Here is a 24574-nt window from a genome sequence, read left to right as displayed (position 1 = left end):
AGAAAGTTATCCATCTTTTTCTGTGCATCTCTTTTTGTCAATGAGGAAGCCCTTCTCAGAATCCCTCTATCAGATTTTTCTTCAGTTCTTATTGGACAGAAATGATGTCTCCTATAACAAATGATTAGCGTAAGTACCGCTTCATTGCTTAAGATTATACGAGATTTACCCTTGAGGCAGGTGATGTAGTTTGGGTATTTGTCCCCTACAAATATCAGCTTGAAATTTGATCCCCAGTGTTGAATGTGGGGCCTAATGGTAGGTATTTGGGTCATGGGGGTAGATCCCTCATGAATGGCTTGGTGGCATCCTCATGTTCCCTCTCTCAATATGTGAAATGTCTACTCCCCTTTGCCTTCCACCATAATGGGAAGCTTCCTGAGGTACTTACTGGAAGTGGATGATAGCACCATGCTTCTTGTACAGCCTGCAGAACCATGAGCCAAATAAACCTCTTTTCATTATAAATTATGCAACCTCAGGTATTCCTTTATACAACATAAATGGATGAAGATAGTATGTATGTGATTTCTTTCCTGAAATATGGATATGTGAACAAAATCGGAGTACCTCTTCCAAGAAACAGGTTGGGGAATGAATTTTGAGTTGGCAACTAACAGGGTTTGACACGCATCCGTCCTGTGCTCTTTTTCAATTCTTACCTTTCCTTATTTTTGCCTAACACAGATGAAGCTGATATTCCCATTCCTTGAGTAGGTACTTGATATATGAGTCTAATTCAGAAGAGTAGTAGGGGTTGGACCCATAGATCTTGGAGTTATCTGTATAAAGATGGAATTTAAAGTGAAGAGACTGAATTAGATGACCTGTAAGTGTGAAAGAGAAGAGGTCCAAGGATTGAGCCTTAAGGCATTCCAATGTTTAGAGATCAGATGTTAAAATGAAACATCAAAGGAGACTGAGAAAGAGAAACCAAAGAGATAGGAAACTAAGAGTATGGTATCTTAGAAGTCAAATGAAGAAATAGTTTCTGGGAGGCAAGAGCAGTCAATTATGTCAATTATAGTTTAAATAGTATGACTAAATTTTAACTACTGGATTTAGCAATGTTGAGGTCATTAAGTTGAGAGGCAAAGAAAAAAGCATGACCAGAGTGAGCTTGAGAGAGAATGGACAGAGAGAATTAGGAGACATCAAGTGTCACCAACTGTATTAAAGAGTTTTGCTGTAAAGGGTAGGAGAGAAATGGCACAGTATATGGGACAACACCTGATGGGAATCTTTCAAAAGGTGGAGTTGGGAAGCTGACTCTTCAGGAAAGACAAGAGAGAATTTCTCCGCAATATCTTCAAGTAGAATCCAGGGAATGGAATTCCATTTTCGTGTGCAATACAGGGGTTGACGTTGTTGAGAAGCCAGGATAGTACATCCACATTTCAAAGGAGAGAAAGTGGAATGTACTGTCTCATATGCAGTCAGTCACACATGATAGGAGCACTTGTGGAACCCTCCTTCTGATTGCTTTAATTTTCTCAATTAAATAGTAAGCAAGTTATTAGGTGAGAGGAAGGATGGAAGGGATAATGAACATTTGAGGAAAGTAACAAAATATGAAATAATTTTCAAGAAATGTAGAAAGTAGAATGGGCTAAGGAAATATACAGTATGGTTAACTCGTTTACCTGGATGTTGCTATATATAGAATTCCAAGCTACAGATAGAGTCTAAAATAAGCTCATCTGGGCTTATAATGTACAATGGTAATTAATCTGAGTTTATGAGTTTCCAGAAAAACAAGTTACACTATCTCAGAAGTAGTTGGGAAACCCCCTGTGTAAGAGAGGGAAACTGCTGCAATCTTCATCCAAAGTAGCTTTCCAGCCCCAACATTTATTTTAGTCTTAGACAATTGGAGATTTATGCTAACAAGATAGGTCATGTTAGCATGATCTCTTCCAAACTCACTTCCCAGGGATCTCTGGGCATTAACATTCTCAGACACGTGTCAGACCTCTCTGGTAAAGAGAGAGCTCTGACCACAGCTCTGTAGGAATTGGTTACCTGGATACATATCAGAATGATTAAAACCATGGGCTCCGATGCCACCTATACTAGAATCCTGACTCCCCTTCTTTCACTGTGTGGCTTGAGTTAGCCACCTAACTTCACTGTGCCTCTTTCTTCATCTATAAGTAGGGATAAAAATAAGGTCGTTATGAGTGTTATTGAATGAAGTAATCAAGTAAAGCATTCAGAACAGTGCCAGCACGCAATAAGAGTTCATAAATATTAACTGCTTTTATGATTGTCAGCATTGTTCAGAACTAAGAGGTACCTGGAATTGGGAACCTAGGAGAATAAATCAAGGACTGGCCCTGCCTAGCTATGAAGATCATGACTGGAGTGGAGGTCACATGAGCTCTGGTGCTTAAAGTCCAAAAGAAATTATTTTGCACGGGGCTTTCAGCACAAAGCTGTTAATTTACAAATAACAATAGCACTGGGTTAATTATATATAAGTATACATAATAGTTTTGTGCAGCTATATTTACACATGTTGATGTCATTTAATCTTCATGTGAGAGAATTTCCCTGGATAGGAATTGGCATAATCTTGCTATTGCAGATGAGAAGCAACATCTCATCCTGGGGAGCTCTGTGTACCCTGTTCCTTGGTTTCTCCAAGAAGCTAGCTGGACTGGCTAACTTCCCTTACTTGTCACACTGTCTCCAGAAGCTTGCTGGCTGCAGGGACTGCTAAGACTTCCCCCTCCACTTCTCATGTTCAAGGCATTCTGTCTTTATTGCTTCTAGTCTGCAACTATTTGTCTTTTATCTTTCATGTATCTCTCTCTTTTTTTTGCATTTCTGCAGATGTCCAGTGCATTTCTCCTCTCTGTTTAGGTTCAGTCAGGAAAACACAATTCTCATTTAATCTCTTACTCCTAGCTCTGCAACTTCAAGAGTAAAAGGCAATGTGACTGGGGTACCTGGGGCCTCAGTATCTGCTTGCTCTGTATTTAAGGTGCATCGATTTCATCAAAGGTATATCTTCTAAACTATTTTATCCTAAAATAAACAGACGTATTATGCTAAATGCTCATAATTTTTTTGAATATGAAACCCAAGATACCAAGAAATTCCACTTCATAAAGTTAACTATGTCAAACAATATTCCAGGTATCGTTCACTAGCTTCTGCCATGAGGCATACCTGGGTGGAAATCTGGGGGAAGGACTTTGTTATATTTAGTACCTAGAGTACTTCCCTATCCAAAACTATTAAATGGCTACCATTGCCTTAAGATAAGGCCCAAACCTCCTGACACAGCTTGGAGAGCCCTCCATCATCTGGCCCCATCTACTCCTCTAATCCCATTTCTTCCCAGTTGCCAACCTCTTTTCACATGCTACTCTCCAGCTCTATTGAATTCCTTCTTTCAAATGCCCTATACACTTCCTGTGTCCTGGATCATGACTTCCTCACATTGCATGTGGTTAATTTCTTCTGGCCTTTAACGTATTCATCTCCTTCTCGGGAAATGTGTCTGGTTTACTTCCCCTGCCTAGATGTTCTCCGAGCAACTTGCCCCTTCCTCTGTCATACCACCTCCCATACTTTATTTGATTTCATATACACTTATGAACAAAAAATAAAAGGAAACAAACAACCAAGGTAATTTCTGAAGGAAATAAACAAGGTGGCATGGCAAAAGAAGATGTGGAAGGAGTGAGGGGCTACTTTAGTTAGAGTGGTCACATCAGGGTTTTCTAAGAGGACTTTGGAGCTCATATATAAAGGATGAGAAGGAACCCGCTATGCAAAGCCAGGGAAGGCTGATGCAGGCAGAGAAAGCACAGTGCAGGGCTTCTGAAGTCAGAATTAGCTGGGCTTGTTGGAGTGGTAGAAAGAAAGCCAGTAGGGCTTGGATATGGTAAGGGAAGGACCAACGAGGTATACAGGGGCAGATCATGAGGGCTGTTGTGACCATGGGAAAATAAGGATTTAACAACAGGGCTGTGGGAAGCCATTGCAAGGTTTAAGCAGGGAATTATTTAATCTGATTTATATCTTTTTAAAGTTCTCACTGACTACTCTGTGGAAAACACATCAATCTCTGCATCTGTGGTCACATTGCCTTCTCCTCTTCTGTGGTATCATCTTCCTCCACCTCCTTCCTATAAAGAAACTTGTGATTGCATTTAGGGCCCACTGAGACAAATTGCTGCATCTCAAAATCCTTAATCACACCTGCAAAGTCTTGTCTTTTGTCATACTAGGTTACGTTGATAGGTTCTAGGGATTCGGATGTAGATATCTTTTGAGGAGACATTATTCAGCCTACCAAAATGTGTATATACTGAGAGAGAGAGAGAGAGAGAGAGAGAGTTCCTGGCTTCCTAAAGTAACAGTATACTCCTCACTTACCTCAGATAATTTTCTCCAGGTCCTGAATCTCATGACCAATTTCCAACACCTGGCCAAAATTTTCAGGCAGGTCAAATTCCAGACAAACCCTGCCCAATCTTCTCCACAGTATCATTTTATTAACCAAATTACATCATAACTAAGTTATTAACATATTACTAATGAGGATACCCTGGCATCCAAATGTAATCATTAAGTGGTCCAATAGCCACATTTGAACCTTCGTTGCTGTGGGTGGTCTTGTTAAAGAAAAACAGAAAGCCAGTTACCTTTTCTGACCCACAGTCCTCTGGTTTTGTTAAACATTCGTGAATTGTGATTGGACTACAAGATGGGTGTAAAGCGAGGGCCAGTCTCTGAGGTCACACAGAAAGCTTGGAAAATGCAACACAACCGTGTTAATTGAATTAAGAGGAGGGAATATTGCCATCACCACTTTGCCATACATATTCCAGACACAGCACAGAGCTTCCCAGATGACAAGAACAGATGTCACACAAGCAATGGTTTCATAATCATGTGAAATCATTTGTGTGCAAACTGCTTAACAATTAATACTAGGGCAGTGATAGCTAGTGTAGTCATTAAGGTTACAGGTCTAAATGAAATTGTCATCCTTTTAGAGTTTGCTTCATATCTAATAACAATATTCATCAAAGAGATGAGAATATTAACTACAATTAGAAAAATGGCACCTCACCCTTACCTTACTTTATAAGTTACAAATCTCTTTTCACATTAGCTGTTATATGTTATCCTCACAACAACTCTTTGAGACAAGTACTCTTAACTCTGTTTTAGAACAAAAAAAAGGGAGGAGGCTCAACCCTAGAACTTACCAATTTGACAAAACTCAGCAAAAGCACACTTATTTTTAAATATGCACATTTTCCATCAGAATAAAAAATGGTAAGCAAATATTCAACTCTAGTTAATGCTATCTATGCTGAAGTATTTAGGGGCAGTATACTAATATCTGCAAATTTACTTTGAAATCCATCAAAAATGTAAGTGGATCAGTGAATGGATAGAGTGATGGATACATGAATAGATATGTGATAAAGAAAATGTTCATGATTAAGGTTAAATGGTGGGATTAGGGTTGTTCACTGTAAAAGTCTTTAAGCTTTGCTGTTTGTTTGAATGTTTTCATAAAATGTTTTGGAGAAAACTGGAGGCTTAAAGAAATTAAATGACTGTCTTCATGTTATAACCTGAGGCTGGACTGGGACCCAAATCCAGTTCATCTGATCCTAATTCCCATGCCTAACATGAGTATTTTAGAAAACTATTATTGTTCAGTGTTTAAGGGAAAGCAGTAGTGCAGGTAAGCACTAAATTCTGGTTAACTAAGAGCTCTGCAAAACCAGGGTGATCTACCATAAAAGGGATGATATGTAAGTAAGGAGAATGCATTTTTAAATCCCATACTGATTCATCTCAGAGAGTTTTGTCCCTTTTATAGTAGTCCCTTTGGGGTGTTTGACATTTATGGTAATGATGCTGTCTTGCTCAGAGCATTGTTGCCCCTCTTACGGGAGCCCTTTCAGAACTTAAAATACCTCATGTATTCTCAGTGATGACAAACCTTTGTCCAAAGGTTTAAAAAAGTTAAAGGTTTAAAGATTAAAAGATCCAAATGTCAGCAGAAGCCCAGTCAGGTGAATGAAACTCAAGGTTTACAATGTCATTTCTGTGCAAAACTAACTAGTAACTCCAGGGCCTTGGATACTTTTTTGTTTGGTTGGTTGGTTAATTTTGTATTTTAAAATGAGGTATGCCCTCTAAACTAACAAAACTATTTTTCTTGTGTGACACAAAAATTATCTCTGAAACCTACTCTGTGCCAGGGCAGGTCAATGGCAGAGTCCTTCCTATGCCTCTCCCATCCTAGCACTTACCAGTCCTCATGACAGCCACATGTTTAACAGCTGGCTTCTCCAATAGACTGGACACTCCAAAAGCACAGAGATCCTAGAAACTGTCTCACCATACCCCCCAACGCAGTGCCTTTGTTTTTATTTATAAACAATTATTAAAGAGTGAGTCAATGAATGAATAAGTCAACTGATGGACTAATCATGTCGACTGATTCGAGAACTGACCTGACCATATCTTGAGTATATCTGGCCTAATATTTCTACTGCAGTTTAATTTGTTTGGTATGATGTCCCATACATGGAATTCTATGCAGCAACTGAAAAGTAGCAACACCATATGTACAGGTAACAGGTTTTCTGTGGATTTTTTTTTCTGACTTTTAATTACCATTAATACTTCTTGGCTACCATTCTTGAGTTCTCTAAGTAGACAGTTTCATCTATTGTAAAAAGAAATCTTACTTTTCTATATTTGCCTCTTTTATTTTTTCCTTTCTCTACATTTTCTCTACTTTCTGGTACACATCTCACTGAGATAAGTAACAAGGTAGCCTGAACCCCTCAGTCTTGGCGCTTTCAACTTTTCTACTAAATATAATGGTAACTCCTGGGCTAAGTATATAGTGTTTATTGTGGCCATAAATAAATTTGTCTTTAATACACTTTTAGAGTTTTACTGATTAATGGATTCTGAGTATTACTGGATTTCTTCTCACTATGTTTTAAGCTTGTGATATGCACTGTTTCATGTTACTGACTACTGTGATGAAGTAGCCAAGATCCAAATTATGTATTTTGCTGCAATGAAAATAATAATATGTACTCTCCAGATTACTGTGAAGTTGGGAGAAAACTGGCAAGCAGATCACCTGAAAGTGCTGGTTACGTGGTAGACGCTGGTGAAAGATTCCCATTGCCTTTCTTGGATTTCGCTCAGCTCTAGAGAACTGTGTCGGCTCCTCCCCATGCATCTAGGCACATTCTGTCCCCAGGTCCTGCCCCTGCTTAGGTATTGTCTTTGCATTTCCATTTCCTGGTTTGGCATATCTCTGGGTCCTGGGGTTCCTCATCTTCCTTCATCCCTGGCTCAGAGTTGGCTTCTTTTCAGACTGTGGCTCTGGCTCTGATTCTGGCTCTGGCTGTGCTTAGGACTTAGCTCCTCCTCTACTTACACACAGACCCTTCCCCCAAACCCACTCCCACCCTCCCCTCCCGCCCCCAACCATGGATCTCCCTAGAGCTCTGCGCCCCCACACTTCTGTACTGCTGCCACTTGACATCAGACGCCAATAGCGGCTTCTTGCCAGACATGCCAACTGGGTTTAAACCCTTGGGTTTGACAATAAAGAAGAGAAAGGAATTGTTTACAACAAGAAGTTAGGCCAAAAAATGAATTTTAGAAATTCATTTGAGATTGATAATGTCACCCCCATAAAACCACTCCTTAGGAAATCTGAACAAACTGAGTGAAAACTTACTGGTTGTTCTCATTGAGGCTGGACCCCAGGATTCTGACCTTGATTCAGGATCAGGGGATCCTGATCTTGATTCAGGATCAGGAAATTCACTTCCGTGGGGGTGCCCTGGTCCGTCCTGGTTTCCAGCTGACTGCAGCCAGCTGCTTCCACAGCAGGAGGAATTTCCTCCGTGGTGCTGGGGGCCCATGACCTGAGATGCGGGGGAGAGATCCCAGCAGACGTGTTCCACACGGACCATCCGTGAGAATGGCTGACCCCACCTGAATGACTTGCTGCTGCAGCTGGACTGTGAGGCTGACCTCCCCAGCGGTGTGGCGCTGGGGTCGCTGCACCTGCAGAATGCCACAGTGGGAGCCAGTACCAGCTGCCAGGTCGCTGGTGGGGGGACCCAACAGAGAGGGAGGCATCTCTCATGCTCCCCAGGGGTTGTCAATGTGATGGTGACCCCTGAGGTGGAAAAATTCATTAAAAATGAATAATTTCTCAAAACCACTACAGGCAACTCCCAGGTACGAAGCCTAATTGAATGCCACTTTTTAAGAACCAGTTTAGTCCTAAGTTAGAGGTGGCAGAAATCTTCATACTACTTGCAAATCAGCTGCGGTGCTTTAACCAATTTCTGCAGTGTTCTAAGTTCTATTAAAGCTTACACTGAAAATGCTTAGTTAACAAATGTACTTTATCAATACAAAACAGATAAGTGTTCACCTACTACTTTTAGGCAATAGCTAGGCAACCCACTGTGTTTCCTTCATCATTTTAGCTACTGAGCTGCTAGAAGTCTGTATTCTAGTAAGAAAAAAAATCACTTATTTTTTACTCAGGTTTCTGATACAACCATTTTATATCCCTCCTTCCTTTACTGTGTTAGTCTTGTCATTTTATTCTTGCATTATTACATAAAAACAAACAATCTTGTCATTTTATAATTGCATTATTACATAAAAACAAACAATCACTTGGGGTCTTCATTGTGTTGCATCTGTGTAGTTTTTAAAAAGAAGGAAAAAAAAGTAATTTTCCCTTTTACTCTCCCTATAGAAAGGCTAGCAAGGCCTTAGGGGTTGAGTTCCGAAGTTTACTGTCTTTAGGGGAATTTACAGTTATTTTGTATTTCAAGGACTAAAGCTCTAAATAATCCACCCACCCCACTGCCATGCTGCCCCAAAACTGTGTTTGGAAATGCTCAGCACTTTTGAAAAAGACAAAAAAGTAGATGAGCATCTGGACTGGAGACTTGTGCTTTGACTGATAAGGATAAAAGACAGAGTAAGTGATATTGCTTTTCCAAGCCCTCAGAACTGGGAGACAAGAGAGGGGACTATGGGTAGCAGACACCTGTAAACACCTGTAGGCTCCAGTAACCCCTCCTGCATAGCACCCCAAAGGTGGTAGGTCCTCAGATAAAGGTGACGGTATGCATACCAAGTGCCTTGGTCCTGTCAACTGAAGAATGACCAGGCTCATACATTTGGAAAGGAGGGCTTTATTACTCATAAAGGGTTGCAGCCTGCAAGGTGACCATTCTAACAGGCTGGGAAAGCATAGCTTCTGGCAGAAGCCAGAAACAGACAGACACCTGGAAGGCGGGGGCAAAGGGAACAGGAACAGAGTGACTAAAACATGCACGTGTGTAACTGAGCTTCACGCCTCTTCATGAGTCACATGTGCAAAAAATGGCAGCATTAGCACGATCTAAGGGTGGAGTTTCTGGCCATTTGACATTAAAAAGTGAAGCAGAGAACATGATAATCATCGCTGTGCATCCTCCATAGACTAGACAGAACTAATATGGGTTGGAGGTCACTTATCAGGAAGGAATGCTGGCTAGTTGTTGTGTTGTCAAAACCACAAAAAGGAGGGGCAGCACTAGGCTGTTGGTGGGCATCAGCTCAAGTCTTCCCAAAGGGCTGGTTTCTGTTAAACCCTTAGGGAAGGAAGTCGAATGGTCGTTAGCCAACGAGGGGTTTTAAGGAGGCATGTTCAACCTCCCATCCCACCATGGCTGGGAACTCAGCTTCCAAGGTTTCCCTGGGGTCTTCTTAGCCAAGAGGGGGTCTGTTCAGTCTGTAGGGGAACTGATAATTTCATTTTTATTCTCATCCTGAAAAACAGCAGAGTGTCTACATGGTAGAGCCCAGAATGAAAGAACAAGTCACTGTAGGGGTATCTCTGCAATCCTCATTAAACATCAGAGCCCACAAGACAGGTTTTGGATTATTTCTGAAGCTAATCATAGAGTAAGACACTCCATCAACTGGGAACCAGACTCCTTCCTGTGTTGCTAGAACAGAGTTCTATAAGCTAACAGAGGTAAGGAAAATATACAAATTAATATTTGGTTTTGTATGTCTTACAAAATCTTGCCCAAAGACAGATTTTGCTTGCTATTTGGAAAAAGAAAACCTAAGATTTCTTTCATTCAAATGGTTCAGCAATTCACACTTATATAACTGGATTTATCTTTTATTTTATCCACACTATATAATATTATAAATTACCATACAATCCTTTTAGGAAATACATAAGCTATGAATAAGTAGAAGATAAGCAAGTTTGAATGCTTTGCTTGTATCTCCCCAGAATTTCTAAGGCATTCAGTTTATGAGGCTTTGACTTGTAAATATAATGCATAGTTCAACTTTTTGATCTGAGGCACAAAACTTCAATCCGGCAGAGGGATAACAAAGCTTCAGCTTTCCATTTCTATCACTGCCTCTTTACTCAATATTTTCTTGAAAAGGGAAGGTTCCAAGATGACCAAATAAGAACAGCTCCAGTCTATAGCTCCCAGCGTGAGCAATGCAGAAGATGGGTGATTTCTGCATTTCCAACAGAGGTAAAACGTTCATCTCACTGGCGCTTGTCAGACAGTGGGTGTAGCCCACGGAGTGTGAGCTGAAGCAGGGTGGGGCATCGCCTCACCAGGGAAGCGTAAGGGGTCAGGGAATTCCCTTTCCTAGCCAAGGGAAGCCATGACAAATGGTACCTGGAAAATCAGGACGCTCCCACCTTAATACTGTGCTTTTCCTACAGTCTTAGCAAATGGCACACCAGATGATTATATCCCGTGCCTGGCTTGGAAGGTCCCACGCCCACGGAGCCTCTCTCACTGCTAGCACAACAGTCTGAGATTGAACTGCAAGGCCACAGCAAGGCTGAAGAGGGGGGTCTGCCATTGCTGAAACTTGAGTAGGTAAACAAAGTGACCAAGGAAGCTCTAACTGGGTGGAGCCCACTGCAACTCAAGGAGGACTGCTTGCCTCTGTAGACTCCACCTCTGGGGACAGGCTGTAACTGAACAAAAGGCAGCAGAAACTTCTGCAGACTTAAATGTCCCTGTCTGACAGCTTTGAAGAGAGCAGTGGTTCTCCCAGCATGGAGTTTGAGACCTGAGAACGGACAGACTGCCCCCTCAAGTGGGTCCCTGACTCCCGAGTAGCCTAAATGGGAGATGTCTCCCAGTAGAAGCTCACTGACACCTCATACAGCCAGGTGCCCCTCTGAGACGAAGCTTCCAGAGGATCAGGCAGCAACATTTGCCGTTCTGCTATATTTGCTGTTCTGCAGCCTCTGCTGGTGATACACAGGCAAACAGGTTCTGGAGTGGACCTCCAGCAAACTCCAACAGACCTGCAGCTGAGGGTCCTGACTGTTGGAAGGAAAACTAACAAACAGAAAGGACATCCACACCAAAACCCCAACTGTATATCACCATCATCAAAGACCAAAGGTAGATAAAACCACAAAGATAGGGAGAAACCAGAGCAGAAAAGCTGAAAATTCTACAAATCAGAGTGCCTGTTCTCCTCCAATGGAACGCAGCTCCTCCCCAGCAACAGAACAAAGCTGAATGGAGAATGACTTTGACGAGTTGAGACAAGAAGGCTTCAGACGATTGGTAATAACAAACTCCTCTGAGCTAAAGGAGGATGTTCGAACCCATCGCAAAGAACTAAAAACCTTGAAAAAAGATAAGACAAATGACTAACTAGAATAAACAGTGTAGAGAAGACCTTAAATGACCTAATGGAGCTGAAAACTATGGCACAAGAACTATGTTACACATGCACAAGCTTCAGTAGCTGATCCCATCAAGTGGAAGAAAGGGTATCAGTGATTGAAGATCAAATGAATGAAATGAAGTGAGAAGAGAAGTTTAGAGAAAAAAGAGTAAAAAGAAACCAACAAAGCCTCCAAGAAATATGGGACTATGTGAAAAGACCAAATCTACGTCTGACTGGTGTACCTGAAAGTGACAGGGAGAATGGAATCCAGTTGGAAAACATTCCTCAGGATATTATCCCTGAGAACTTCCCCAACCTAGCAAGGCAGGCCAACATTCAGATTCTTACAAAGGGAAGCCCATCAGACTAACAGTGGATCTCTCGGCAGAAACTCTATAAGCCAGAAGAGAGTGGGGGCCAATATTCAACATCCTTAAAGAAAATAAATTTCAACCCAGAATTTCATATCCAGCCAAACTAAGCTTCATAAGTGAAGGAGAAATAAAATCTTTTACAGACAAGCAAATGCTAAGAGATTTTGTCACCACCAGGCCTGCCTTACAAGAGCTCCTGAAGGAAGCACTAAACATGGAAAGGAACAACTGGTACCAGCCACTGCGAAAACATGCCACATTGTCAAGACCATTGATGCTAGGAAGAAACTGCATCAACTAACAGGCAAAATAACCAGCTAACATCATAATGACAGCATCAAATTCACAATAACAATATTAACCTTAAATGTAAATGGGCTAACCACTCCAATTAAAAGACACTGACTGGCAAATTGGATAAAGAGTCAAGACCCATCAGTGTGCTGTCTTCAGGAGACCCATCTCACATGCAGAGACACACAAAGGCTCAAAATAAAGGGATGGAGGAAGATCTGCCAAGCAAATGGAAAGCAAAAAAAAAGCAGGGGTTGTAATCCCAGTCTCTGATAAAACAGACTTTAAACCAACAAAGATCAAACGAGACAAAGAAGGCCATTACATCATGGTAAAGGGATCAATTCAACAAGAAGAGCTAACTATCCTAAATATATATGCACCCAATACAGAAGCACCCAGATTCATAAAGCAAGTCCTTAGAGACTTACAAAGAGACTTAGACTCCCACACAATAATAATGGGAGACTTTAACACCCCACTGTCAACATAGACAGATCAATGAGACAGAAAGTTAATAAGGATACTCAGGAACTGAACTCAGCTCTGCACCAAGCAGACCTAATGGACATCTACAGAACTCTCCACCCCAACTCAATAGAATATACATTCTTCTCAGCACCACGTCACACTTATTCCAAAATTGACCACATAGTTTGAAGTAAAGCACTCCTCAGCAAATGTAAAAGAATAGAAATCACAACAAACTGTCTCTCAAACCACAGTGCAATCAAACTAGAACTCAGAATTAAGAAACTTACTCAAAACTGCTCAACTACATGGAAACTGAACAACCCGCTCCTGAATGACTACTGGGTAAACAACGAAATGAAGGCAGAAATAAAGATGTTCTTTGAAACCAATGAGAACAAAGACACAATATACCAGAATCTCTGAGACACATTTAAAGCAGTGTATAGAGGGAAATTTATAGCACTAAATGCCCACAAGAGAAAGCAGGAAAGATCTAAAATTGACACCCTAACATCACAATTAAAAGAATTAGAGAAGAAAGAGCAAACACATTCAAAAGCTAGCAGAAGGCAAGAAATAATTAAGATCAGAGCAGAACTGAAGGAGATCGAGACACAAAAAAAACCCTTCAAAAAATCAATGAATCCAGGAGCTGGTGTTTTGAAAAGATCAACACAATTGATAGACCACTAGCAAGACTAATAAAGAAGAAAAGAGAAGAAAGAAAAGAATCAAATAGACACAACAAAAAAAAATGGTAAAGGGGATATCACCACTGATCCCACAGAAATACAAACTACCATCAGAGAATACTATAAACACCTCTATGGAAATAAACTAGAAAATCTAGAAGAAATGGATAAATTCCTGGACACATACACCCTCCTAAGACTAAACCAGGAAGAAGTTGAATCCCTGAATAGACCAACAACAGGCTCTGAAATTGAGGCAATAATTAATAGCCTACCAACCAAAAAAAGTCCAGGACCAGATGGATTCACAGCCGAATTCTACCAGAGGTTCAAAGAGGAGCTGGTACCATTCCTTCTGAAGCTATTCCAATCAATAGAGAAAAAGGAAATCCTCCCTAACTCATTTTATGAGGCCAGCATTATCCTGATACCAAAGCCTCATCCTGATACCAAAGCCTGGCAGAGACACAACAAAAAAAGAGAATTTTAGACCAATATCCCTGATGAACATTGAAGCAAAACTCCTCAATAAAATACTGGCAAACTGAATCCAGCAGCACATCAAAAAGCTTATCCACCACAATCAAGCTGGCTTCATCCTGGGATGCAAGGCTGGTTCAACATACACAAATCAATAAACATAATCCATCATACAAACAGAACCAAAGACAAAAACCACATGATTTTCTCAATAGATGCAGAAAAGGCCTTTGACAAAATTCAACAGCCCTTCATGCTAAAAACTCTCAATAAACTGGGTATTGATGGGACGTATCTGAAAATAATAAGAGCTATTTATGACAAACCCACAGCCAATATCATACTGAATGGGCAAAAAACTGGAAGCATTCCCTTTGAAAACTGGTACAAGACAGGGATGCCCTCTCTCAACATAGTGTTGGAAGTTCTGGCCGGGGCAATCAGGCAGGAGAAACAAATAAAGGGTATTCAATTAGGAAAAGAGGAAGTCAAATTGTCCCTGTTTGCAGATGACATGATTGTATATTTAGAAAACCCCATCGTCTCAGCCCCAAATCTCCTTAAGCTGATAAGCAACTTCAGCAAAGTCTCAGGATACAAAATCAATGTGCAAAAATCACAAGCATTCCTATACACCAAGAACAGACAAACAGAGAGCCAAATCATGAGTGAACTCCATTCACAATTGCTTCAAAAAGAATAAAATACCTAGGAATCCAACTTACAAGGGATGCGAAGGACCTCTTCAAGGAGAACTACAAACCACTGCTCAATGAAATAAAAAAGGACACAAAGAAATGGAAGAACATTCCATGCTCATGGATAGGAAGAATCAATACTGTGAAAATGGCCATACTGCCCAAGGTAATTTATAGATTCAATGCCATCCCCATCAAGCTACCAATGATTTTCTTCACAGAATTGGAAAAAAACTACTTTAAAGTTCATATGGAACCAAAAAAGAGCCCACATTGCCAAGACAATCCTAAGCCAAAAGAACAAAGCTGGAGGCATCACACTCCCTGACTTCAAGCTATACTACAAGGCTACAGTAACCAAAACAGCATGGTGCTGGTACCAAAACAGAAATATAGACCAATGGAACAGAACAGAGCCCTCAGAAATAATACCACACATGTATAACCATCTGATCTTTGACATACCTGACAAAAACAAGAAATGGGGAAAGGATTCCCTGTTTAATAAATGGTGCTGGGAAAACTGGCTCGCCATATGTAGAAAGCTGAAACTGGATCCCTTCCTTATACCTTATGCAAAAATTAATTCAAGATGGATTAAAGACTTAAATGTTAGACCTAAAACCATAAAAACCCTAGAAGAAAACCTAGCCAACAACATTCAGGACATAGGCATGGGCAAGGAGTTCATGACTAAAACACCAAAAGCAATGGCAACAAAAGCCAAAATTGACAAATGGGATCTAATTAAACTAAAGAGCTTCTGCACAGCAAAAGAAACTACTGTCCGAGTGAACAGTCAACCTACAGAATGGGAGGAAATTTTTGCAATCTACTCATCTGACAAAGGGCCAATATCCAGAATCTACAAAGAACTTAAACAAATTTACAAGAAAAAAATCAAACAACCCCATCAAAAAGCAGGCAAAGGATATGAAAAGACAATTCTCAAAAGAAGACATTTATGCCGCCAACAGATACATGAAAAAATGCTTATCATCACTGGTCATCAGAGAAATGCAAAGCAAAACCACAATGAGATACCATTTCACACCAGGTAGAATGGCAATCATTAAAAAGTCAGGAAACAACAGTTGCTGGAGAGGACGTGGAGAAATAGGAACACTTTTACACTGTTAGTGGGACTGTAAACTAGTTCAACCATTGTGGAAGACAGTGTGGCGATTCATCAAGGATCTAGAACTAGAAATACCATTTGACCCAGCCATCCCATTACTGGGTATATACCCAAAGGATTATAAATCATGCTGCTATAAAGACACATGCACACGTATGTTTATTGCGGCACTATTCACAATAGCAAAGACTTGGAACCAACCCAAACGTCCATCAATGATAGACTGGATTAAGAAAATGTGGCACATATACACCATGGAATACTATGCAGCCATAAAAAAGGATGAGTTCATGTCCTTTGTAGGGACATGGATGAAACTGGAAACCATCATTCTCAGCAAACTATCGCAAGGACAGAAAACCAAACACTGCATGGTCTCACTCATAGGTGGGAATTGAACAATGAGAACACTTGGACACAGGGTGGGAAACATCACACACTGGGGCCTGTCATGGGGTTGGGGGAGTGGGGAGGGATAGCATTAGGAGATATACCTAATGTAAATGATGAGTTAATGGGTGCAGCACACAAACATGGCACATGTATACATATGTAACAAATCTGCACGTTGTGCACATGTACCCCAGAACTTAAAGTATAATTTTTTTAAAAAACTGGGAGATACATGTTTTAAAAACATATATATATATTTTTTTATCATTATCCTAGTGTTTTCCAGAATTCACTCTTACTACTTTTACTTTTGTATTTGGGTTAAGGCATATGTAATTTCTTATGGTGTGCATCAACTTTCCCCAAAAAGAAAACAGAAGGGAAGACTTTATCCTTTTTTAATTTGGTCTTTGTTCTTTCAGTTAATTGATTTGTAAGAAAGTTTTATGATGGGCAATATCTGAATCAGGACAGTTTCCAGAATTTATGGTGGATCAAGACACAGGTAAGTAAGTAAGTTTAATTGTACCAAGGATACCAATAATGTACCCAAAAAAGTATTGTGTGTAATAGTCTTCTCAGACTTCCTGTTATGCTTTGAGAGAAAAAGCAAACGTAGCAAAGAATACCAAGTGCTCTGGACTAGACCCCTGCAACCCAATCAATCAGAACATGAGGAGCAGGTGCTTCCCTCCTGAGGGAACTCATGTTAATTGGACCCTCAGTTACTGATGTATAATAACCAGGATGGCAATGTATTTGTTTACAACGAAAGACGTAGAAAACAGCAGACTGAATCCTCTTGTTTATTCATTTGCTACCCTGTAGACAAATCTACAAGGAAAGCCAAATTATTATCAGAAAGAAGTTTGACAAGATGAAAGTCAAGCAAGGAGAGCAAGTTGGGCGATCTTAACAGCTGCTGCCACCAAGCCAGACTTGGGAACGCCAGTCTAGTCCCCAGGGCTGTGCTGGAAACATTAGCCAGTGTTTATTTAAGTGGCATTGTTTGCTATACACTCATAGATCCTAATGAGTACATCATACTTCCTAATGTATGAAGTGAAAGTATTATTTCACTTATTTTAATTTTACATTATTTTATTTATTATTTATTTTACACTACAATAATTATTTCAATTATTTTATATTAGAAAGTAAAACAAATTTTTGTTCTGAGATATAATTGAAAGCATTGTGACTATCTAACATTTTTTTAAAAATATGCCACAACATATATTAGGGCATCCTGTTGCCACAGGATCCCACTACCATGATGGGGCCAGAAGTCCTCTAACCTACTGGAGCCCACATGAGACAAAATTAGCATTACAACTTTGATAACTAGCTGACCATCGGGTGTGTGGCATGTCCTTCTGACCCTGCTCTGGCTTCCAGGAATCTATGCCTTCTGATGTACTCATTGTCAGCTTGGACAAAATTTATTCTAATCTTTGTTTCCCATGGGCACAAAAAGACTTTTTCTTGTCCAGCTTCCCAATGGCCTTGCTTACTGTGGATATCCATTTGACTTCTGTCCCTTCTCCATTCGTTTGACCAACCGTGTCCTTGATCCATCTTTTACATTCAGGCTTCATCTTCATATCAGCTGCCCTCTGAATACCAACACCTTTTTTCTGCTTTGTCCATCTGAAGTTGTAGAATTTTACATAAACCCAATGATGGCAATATTTTTTGTTGAGCATCTTTATGTTTTACTGTTACTAAAGTAGTAAAATTTGTAGTTGACCACAAAAGAATAGTTTCGGCTTTTTTTAAACATTAGTAATTTCTACTAAAATGTTTCACAGGCTTAACACTTACAGTAAATGATAAACATAATAACAGAATATTTATGAAATATGACCTTTTCTGAAAGTATATGGTTTTACATTTCTTATTTGTTAAAACCTATAGGATATAGGTTTTAATTACTATATAATTATTTCATGGTAATTAATAATTACTATATGGGATATAATTACTAGTGAAACATAAAAGAGGCTGATAATTACTGTCCACGGGCATACAAATGTAGAACAATGTATCTTTAATTACTTTATCAATAATTTTACTATAGAGGCAAAATAAAGGCAGAATCTATATCATCCCCTCTGAAAAATAGTAAAAGTTAACCATGTTCATTTGTATGATATACTTAAAATGATTGTTATGAAGTAACCAAATATCCATTAGATTGTTTGTATTCTTGAATGAACTATATTTTTCAAAATGATATGTGACCATAATAATATTATCATAAAATAACTAAAACCCCCATAATTCTTAAGTGAAACTAAGTATACTCTAATCCACCAATGTTGGTATTTGGAATGGGTCATTTGATATGTGTTGTGATAGAAAGCTAAGTAAGAATAGAGATTCAAGGGGAATTTGGAAAGAAAATCATTAATTTAATTAGAATGTAGTAGCTTCAACAGCTTCTTTCTGGTCCACATACTCGTTCTTTGGGTATATGAATATCTTAAATAATGCTACCTTCAGAGTAACTTTCACCTGACAGGCATTTCTCTCTGAAAAGTATCATGTTAAACGGGATCCCTGCTTATATAATTTAAACGTTTTAAGAGCAATCCTATTTCTCTATGCCAGTTTTATGGGATAAAAAGAAGGGGAGAAGGCCGGGTACAGTGACTCATGCCTGTAATCCCAGCACTTTGGGAGGCCAAGGTGGGCAGATCACCAGGTCAAGAGATGAAGACCATCCTGGCCAACATGGTGAAACCCCGTGTCTACTAAAAATACACAGATTATCTGGGTGTGGTGGTGCACGCCTGTAGTCCCAGCTACTCAGGAGGCTGAGGCAGGAGAACCGCTTGAACCTGGGAGGCGTAGGTTGCAGTGAGCCAAGATCGCGCCATTGCACTCCAGCCTGGGCGATAGAGCAAGACTCTGTCTTAAAAACAAAACAAAACAAAACAAAACAAAAAACACGGGGAGAAAAAAAGAACACTTTTATCATTAGTCACATGTTTACTGCCGGTAACCTGTACTAATTTGTTTTTATTTTGTTCCCCTCACACTCCCCTCCCCACCATTTTCCCTACAGATCCACACTCCACCCTTTTTCATGTGCAATCAACCCCGGAAAGTTGGACAGGAAGTGAAAGATACCAACAGTCCCCAATGTCCCCTGGCTTCTGGTTGGGTTCGGCCAGGGACAGTAAGCTTGTGGTGGTTATTCCCTCAGCTCCCTTTCTACAGTGTCACCACAGGCAAGCTGCCCTTCAATGCTGTGAGGCCGCGCTCTCTGCAGACCCCCTCTGTCTCCAGGATCAGAACCGCTCGCCCCTTCAGGTGTGTGTGGTAAAAGCTCAGGATGGTGCTAGCTCCCGGGTACCATTGGTAGACTACATCCTGGCACCTTCATCTGTACTGTGGTCCCAGTATCTCTGCTCAGATTACCCCATAGGAGTGTCCCATCCATTTCTTCCTGGGACTCTACCTCAAAGATTATCTTCATCATCAGACAAACTATCTTCATCGGACCCCTTCCAAAGCAATGAAACGAGGATTCCAGTATGAGACTCTACTGAATCTGTGTGTGCTACAACAGTGAGGTTAACACTTCAGTTTTTAAAGTGTAGGAATTTAGAAAGAAATTCCAATTGCCAAAAGACAATCACTCAACTTCTTCATCCAAACTGTAATTAAACTTTGAAATAATTCTCCTCTTTGACATATATAATCATACCTTTCTAACAGAAAAGTCAGATTAAGTGTTTTAGACCTAATATCCTAACTAGAAGTGAAAAAGTTTCTAAATTAAGACATGAAGGCTTTAAAATAGACAAGAACACCCTGAATTGCCTTTCTCTTATCAATGTTTTGCATTATCACTCCTAATAATAATATTAAAAATAATAACAGGTAACAATTATTGAATGCTTAGTATGTGTGAGGACTGTTTCAGGTGCTTTTTGCATATTATGTCATTCAATGCCTCCAATAAATCTGTGATGTAAGGACTGGTATTACCCTTGTTTTACAAATGACGAAATAAAGTATGAAAGATTAAATAACTTGTCCAAAGTTGTTTTCTTTATGTTGCTGCCTTCATGGGTTTTAGAATATAATAAATAGTTATTTCTGCCCAGGAAAATCACATGTACAAATACTTATCTTTAATTAAAACCCATTTTTACTATCACCTCCACATTGCTAACAGATTTCATCCATAGACCTAGATGTTATAATCATTGAGTTTTCTATTTTTTCAACTTGAAAATTTGTTCTGAATCATAAATTTGTAATTCTGAGGACTTCAGCAAAGATGTTTACAATCCTGAACATTTCTTTCAAGAAATTTCCACATGTATTGGCATGTTGGAGCTGCTGCTGGCAAAATAGGAAAATCATTGTATTTAAGTATCATGTTCTTAAACATCATTTCAAAGTTAAACTAATGAAAAGATTAGTATTATCTTAACTGATGTAAAAAATCTTCTGCTTAAAACTAATTTGGGCAACCAATGTACAAAAAGGCTTGACAGTGGCATCTTGTCAAGTATGTTACAGGAGTACCAAAAAGGAATATATTGAGGGTGTGAATCTTTAAAATACTGAACTGTGAATACATGTCTCTTTAATACATTTCTGTATTTTAATCTAGTCTGTCATATTGCAGTCAGAGGTCCAAGGAACATTTCTACTTCTATGTAACTGTAGAAACACAATAAACCTGCTTTTCTGGCCCATTTCAGGCAAGCAGTGAGCGACAGATTGAAACTTGGAAGCCAGATCATGACCAATAGCTCAGCTGCCTGGTGATGAGGTTAAAGGTATACAATCATATTTTCTGTTTCTATGTCATGTCTGTCACTGAAACAAAATCTTTCTGCCAAAAAGTTATTGCTACTAAAAGAAAAAGAGTTAACTCTATATTCTGAGTTACAATTAACTCTCAAATAGTATAAATAATAGTTTTTAAATCTCTGCTATGTCATCAAAATATTAAATAAAGGCAACAAATTTTGTTTTCAATCCAACATTTTGGTCACAGGGTAAATCTGAAGACACTGTTTTGTACAAATTCATTTGTCATGACTAAAATGCAAAGGAATAACGTGCTCAGAAAGAAGAAAGCTAGAGTACCAGAGAGGATCTTAAGGATTATCTACTTTAGAAGGTGAGGTCAATAAAGATGAAACAATTTGAGTATTCATTAATGGAGTGATGTTGTTTCTCATATTGATAACCACAATCACTTCTTGTTTTCATTCAGCCTTCAAAATCTTCTGGTTCTTACGGCGTTTCACTAAATGAGACACTAAAACCCCAGTACTTAAAAACCCAAACCTATATTAGCATGTATATGTGGCCTTTTCAGTCTCTCTCAATATTTTACCTAATATATATTGGTTACAATTAATATGTAAAGCCTCATTTAAACTAATGAATGATTATCCTTCCCAATTTTCAACACGCAAGTTCTCCGATTAATAATATGTTCTTTGTTTATCTCTATTTAACAAAATTAGTCTCTATTCCATCTTTAGCCTGGAATATAATGAGCTTTTATTCAGAGGTTTCAAGGACATGAACTTATTTGTACTAATGCCTCTGTGTGAAGAAAATGTTTCATTGCATCCATATTTCACCAATGGTAGCAGTAGAGCCAGGGCTGCTGACTTCTTCAAGGTCATGCCAAGGATCATCAGCCAAATCTAGGGAGCCAGACCTCTCAGTCCCAGTTCTCAATTAATCTATGATTTTGATGCTAATATCAAAACTGTGTTAGTATTAGATGAATCAGAGTTGCTCAACCCATCACCTGTTCTTTACCACTTATTATTGAAAAACTGAACTAGCACTTCATGGGTATTTGGTAAATCTGTTGAATATACAGTTAATTAATCTCTTAGTCACTAATCTCATTTCTGTGCTTTTGTTCTGTTCCTTAAATACCTTTCACATTTGTATCCAAAATAGATAGATGAACAGTAGGTGTTTAATCCGTTTTTGCAGTGAAAAAAAATGAATGCTTGATACAACTTAATGAAATGCCATCATAGAAAAAAACCTATGAAGCCACAAAGTGAATTCAACAAGTTAGCAGCTACCTCTAAAGTGGGAAGAAAAGAGAAAGGAAGCCTGCAGAGTGGCTTTAATTACATATGTAAGTTTCGTATTCCATTAAAAAAATTGGAGATCAGAAACAATACAGCAAATCCTCCCAATTTGCTTGATGGGCTCTCTTGGTATCTGTTGCATTGTTTTCTGAGATTTGAAATATTTCATGTTTTACAATTTTAGTAAAGCAATGCTTCTAAATTTCAGTAATTGGATAACAACTTTTAAAGAAAAAAAAATCACAAAGCTTCAAAATGTATCTGCAGACCCAGTTTGAGAAAAACTGAAATAAGGTGTTTACTGGAGGAAGAAAATTAACAACAGAATTTTTTCTTCTCTATGCTTTGCTAATTTTGCCATGTGCTTGGAGTTCAGGATAACAGAAAATATGTCCCCATTGAACATCTGTACTTTGGGGGCTTGACTAGTACCTTATTTTCACTTACTTTGTTATTTCACTTACTAGTCCTTTGGTGAGCTCATTACTAATCTGAATTTGTTCAATTTCCTTAAAAGATTATAAATATAAACAAGAATAGGACATGCAGGAACAATGAACCTAAGGTTTTATTGTGGTATTTTGGGATTTCTAACATACAGCCAAAAGGAAAAGAAAGAGAAAAACATACAGTGAGTGAGTTATGATGAATTATATTGAAGGTTGAATACTTTCATTTACTTGAATGCTGAAAATGGTTTTATAAACAAGTGAACTCAATGTACTCACAATAACCCGCAAACAATACTCTTACTGGTTAGTCCTTAGGTTTAGAATAATTTCATAACTGTAGTTGGCATCTTTCTCAAGATGAAGAAAATAAAGTCTAAGGAGGTTAAGTTCTGTACCTGGGAGGCCAGGAAATGGCATGAATACTACCAGTTGTCTTTCTGATCCTGGGGCAGACATCAGTAATCAATCATCAGATTCTTTGACATATGAAATAAACCTAGTTAGTGGCCAGGTGCAGTGGCTCACGCCTGTAATCTCAGCACTTTGGGAGACCCAGGTGGGCAGATCACTCGAGGTCAGGAGTTGGTCAGGCCAGCCTGGCCAACATGTTGAAACTCCGTCTCTACTAAAAATACAAAAACTAGCTGGGCATGGTGGCTGGCACCTGTAATCCCAGCTACTCAGGAACTGAGGCAGGAGAATCACTTGAATCTGGGAGGTGGAGGGTGCAGTGAGCCAAGATTATGCCACTGCACTCCAGCCTGGGCAACAGATCGAGACTCCAGCCTGGGTGACAGAGAACTCCATCTCAAAAAAAAAAAAAAAAAAAAAAATTAATTTAATTTAATAAATAAATAAATAAATAAACCTAGTTAGTAGGCCAGTTCCAGACCAAGAACACATAATGGTCAGGAGATAACAAGGAAGCCAGATTACCACCCCGTCACCACTTGCACCCAGCCAGGTCTATCACTACTGCTTCTTATTTTGACACCTTTTTCCACATGACTTCATTCTCATAAATGCTCTTCTTCAAGAAAAATAAGCCATTTATCCAACTGATGACTAAAGCCACTCTCCTTTCCTAGTGACACTTTGCGGTTGATGATGACTGAGAATCCTGTCTTCATACTTGATTCCCCCCATGAGCTCACATGGTTGATGCAAACGTCTCTGCTTGCTCTCCTGGGGCCTGGTGCCCCAGGCAGGCTCTTGCTTTCTCTGGCCAGCCCCACTGCCTAAAGCCATCTGTCTAAACATGGAATCCCTCAGCCCACATTCCCTCATTGCTCATGTTCTGCCCCTCTCATCTGTCTGCGGCTTTGGGCTTGGCAAACACCAGGGAAACTCCTTGTGGCTTTACCTGCATTCTGAATAGCATTTAACCATGGAAAACTAGAAGTTTCATAACAAATCGTGTTTTAATCTTCTTTGGGGAGGCTTCTCTTTCATCACCTGCTGTTAGAGCAACAGGCAAAAGAGACATAGAGAAAGAAATAGGTTATTTTGAAGGGGAGAACTAATGAAATAATAATGATGGATGTGTACGTTTGTCTTTTAGCTTAAAAAATGCTTATGGAAAGCACTTGGTATTGCAACATGGTGGATGGGGAGTGGAGATTCATCTTTCTGTAGCCTCTTTGAAGGTTTCTACAGCACAGAGCCAAGGGTTCAGCACCAGTGGGCTAGCTGGGGACACTTTCTGGAATGCTGTAAGCTTTTCTTTACACCTG

At 39.4% G+C, this 24574-nt stretch overlaps 1 long non-coding RNA gene and 1 other non-coding gene across 3 annotated transcripts; both read left to right on the top strand.

Moving 5' to 3' along the window:
* Window positions 1-4177: 4177 nt before the first annotated feature.
* Window positions 4178-20322, top strand: LOC144336345 (uncharacterized). Of its 2 annotated transcripts, XR_013408014.1 has the most exons (3): window positions 4178-10060; window positions 16720-16802; window positions 19368-20322. It is a non-coding gene; the product is annotated as an uncharacterized LOC144336345 (long non-coding RNA). The 2 variants fall into 2 exon arrangements; XR_013408013.1 differs by lacking the exon at window positions 4178-10060 and having other exon boundaries at window positions 10071-16802.
* LOC114673609 (small nucleolar RNA SNORD116) lies at window positions 7681-7774 on the top strand. The gene has a single exon (XR_003724386.1). It is a non-coding gene; the product is annotated as a small nucleolar RNA SNORD116 (small nucleolar RNA).
* Window positions 20323-24574: the final 4252 nt, after the last annotated feature.

Source organism: Macaca mulatta, chromosome 17 (genome assembly GCF_049350105.2).
Source record: "Macaca mulatta isolate MMU2019108-1 chromosome 17, T2T-MMU8v2.0, whole genome shotgun sequence".
In the NCBI taxonomy this organism is placed as follows: domain Eukaryota; kingdom Metazoa; phylum Chordata; class Mammalia; order Primates; family Cercopithecidae; genus Macaca; species Macaca mulatta.
Note: the sequence above shows the minus strand (reverse complement) of the source record. Positions and strands in the feature narration are given on the sequence as shown.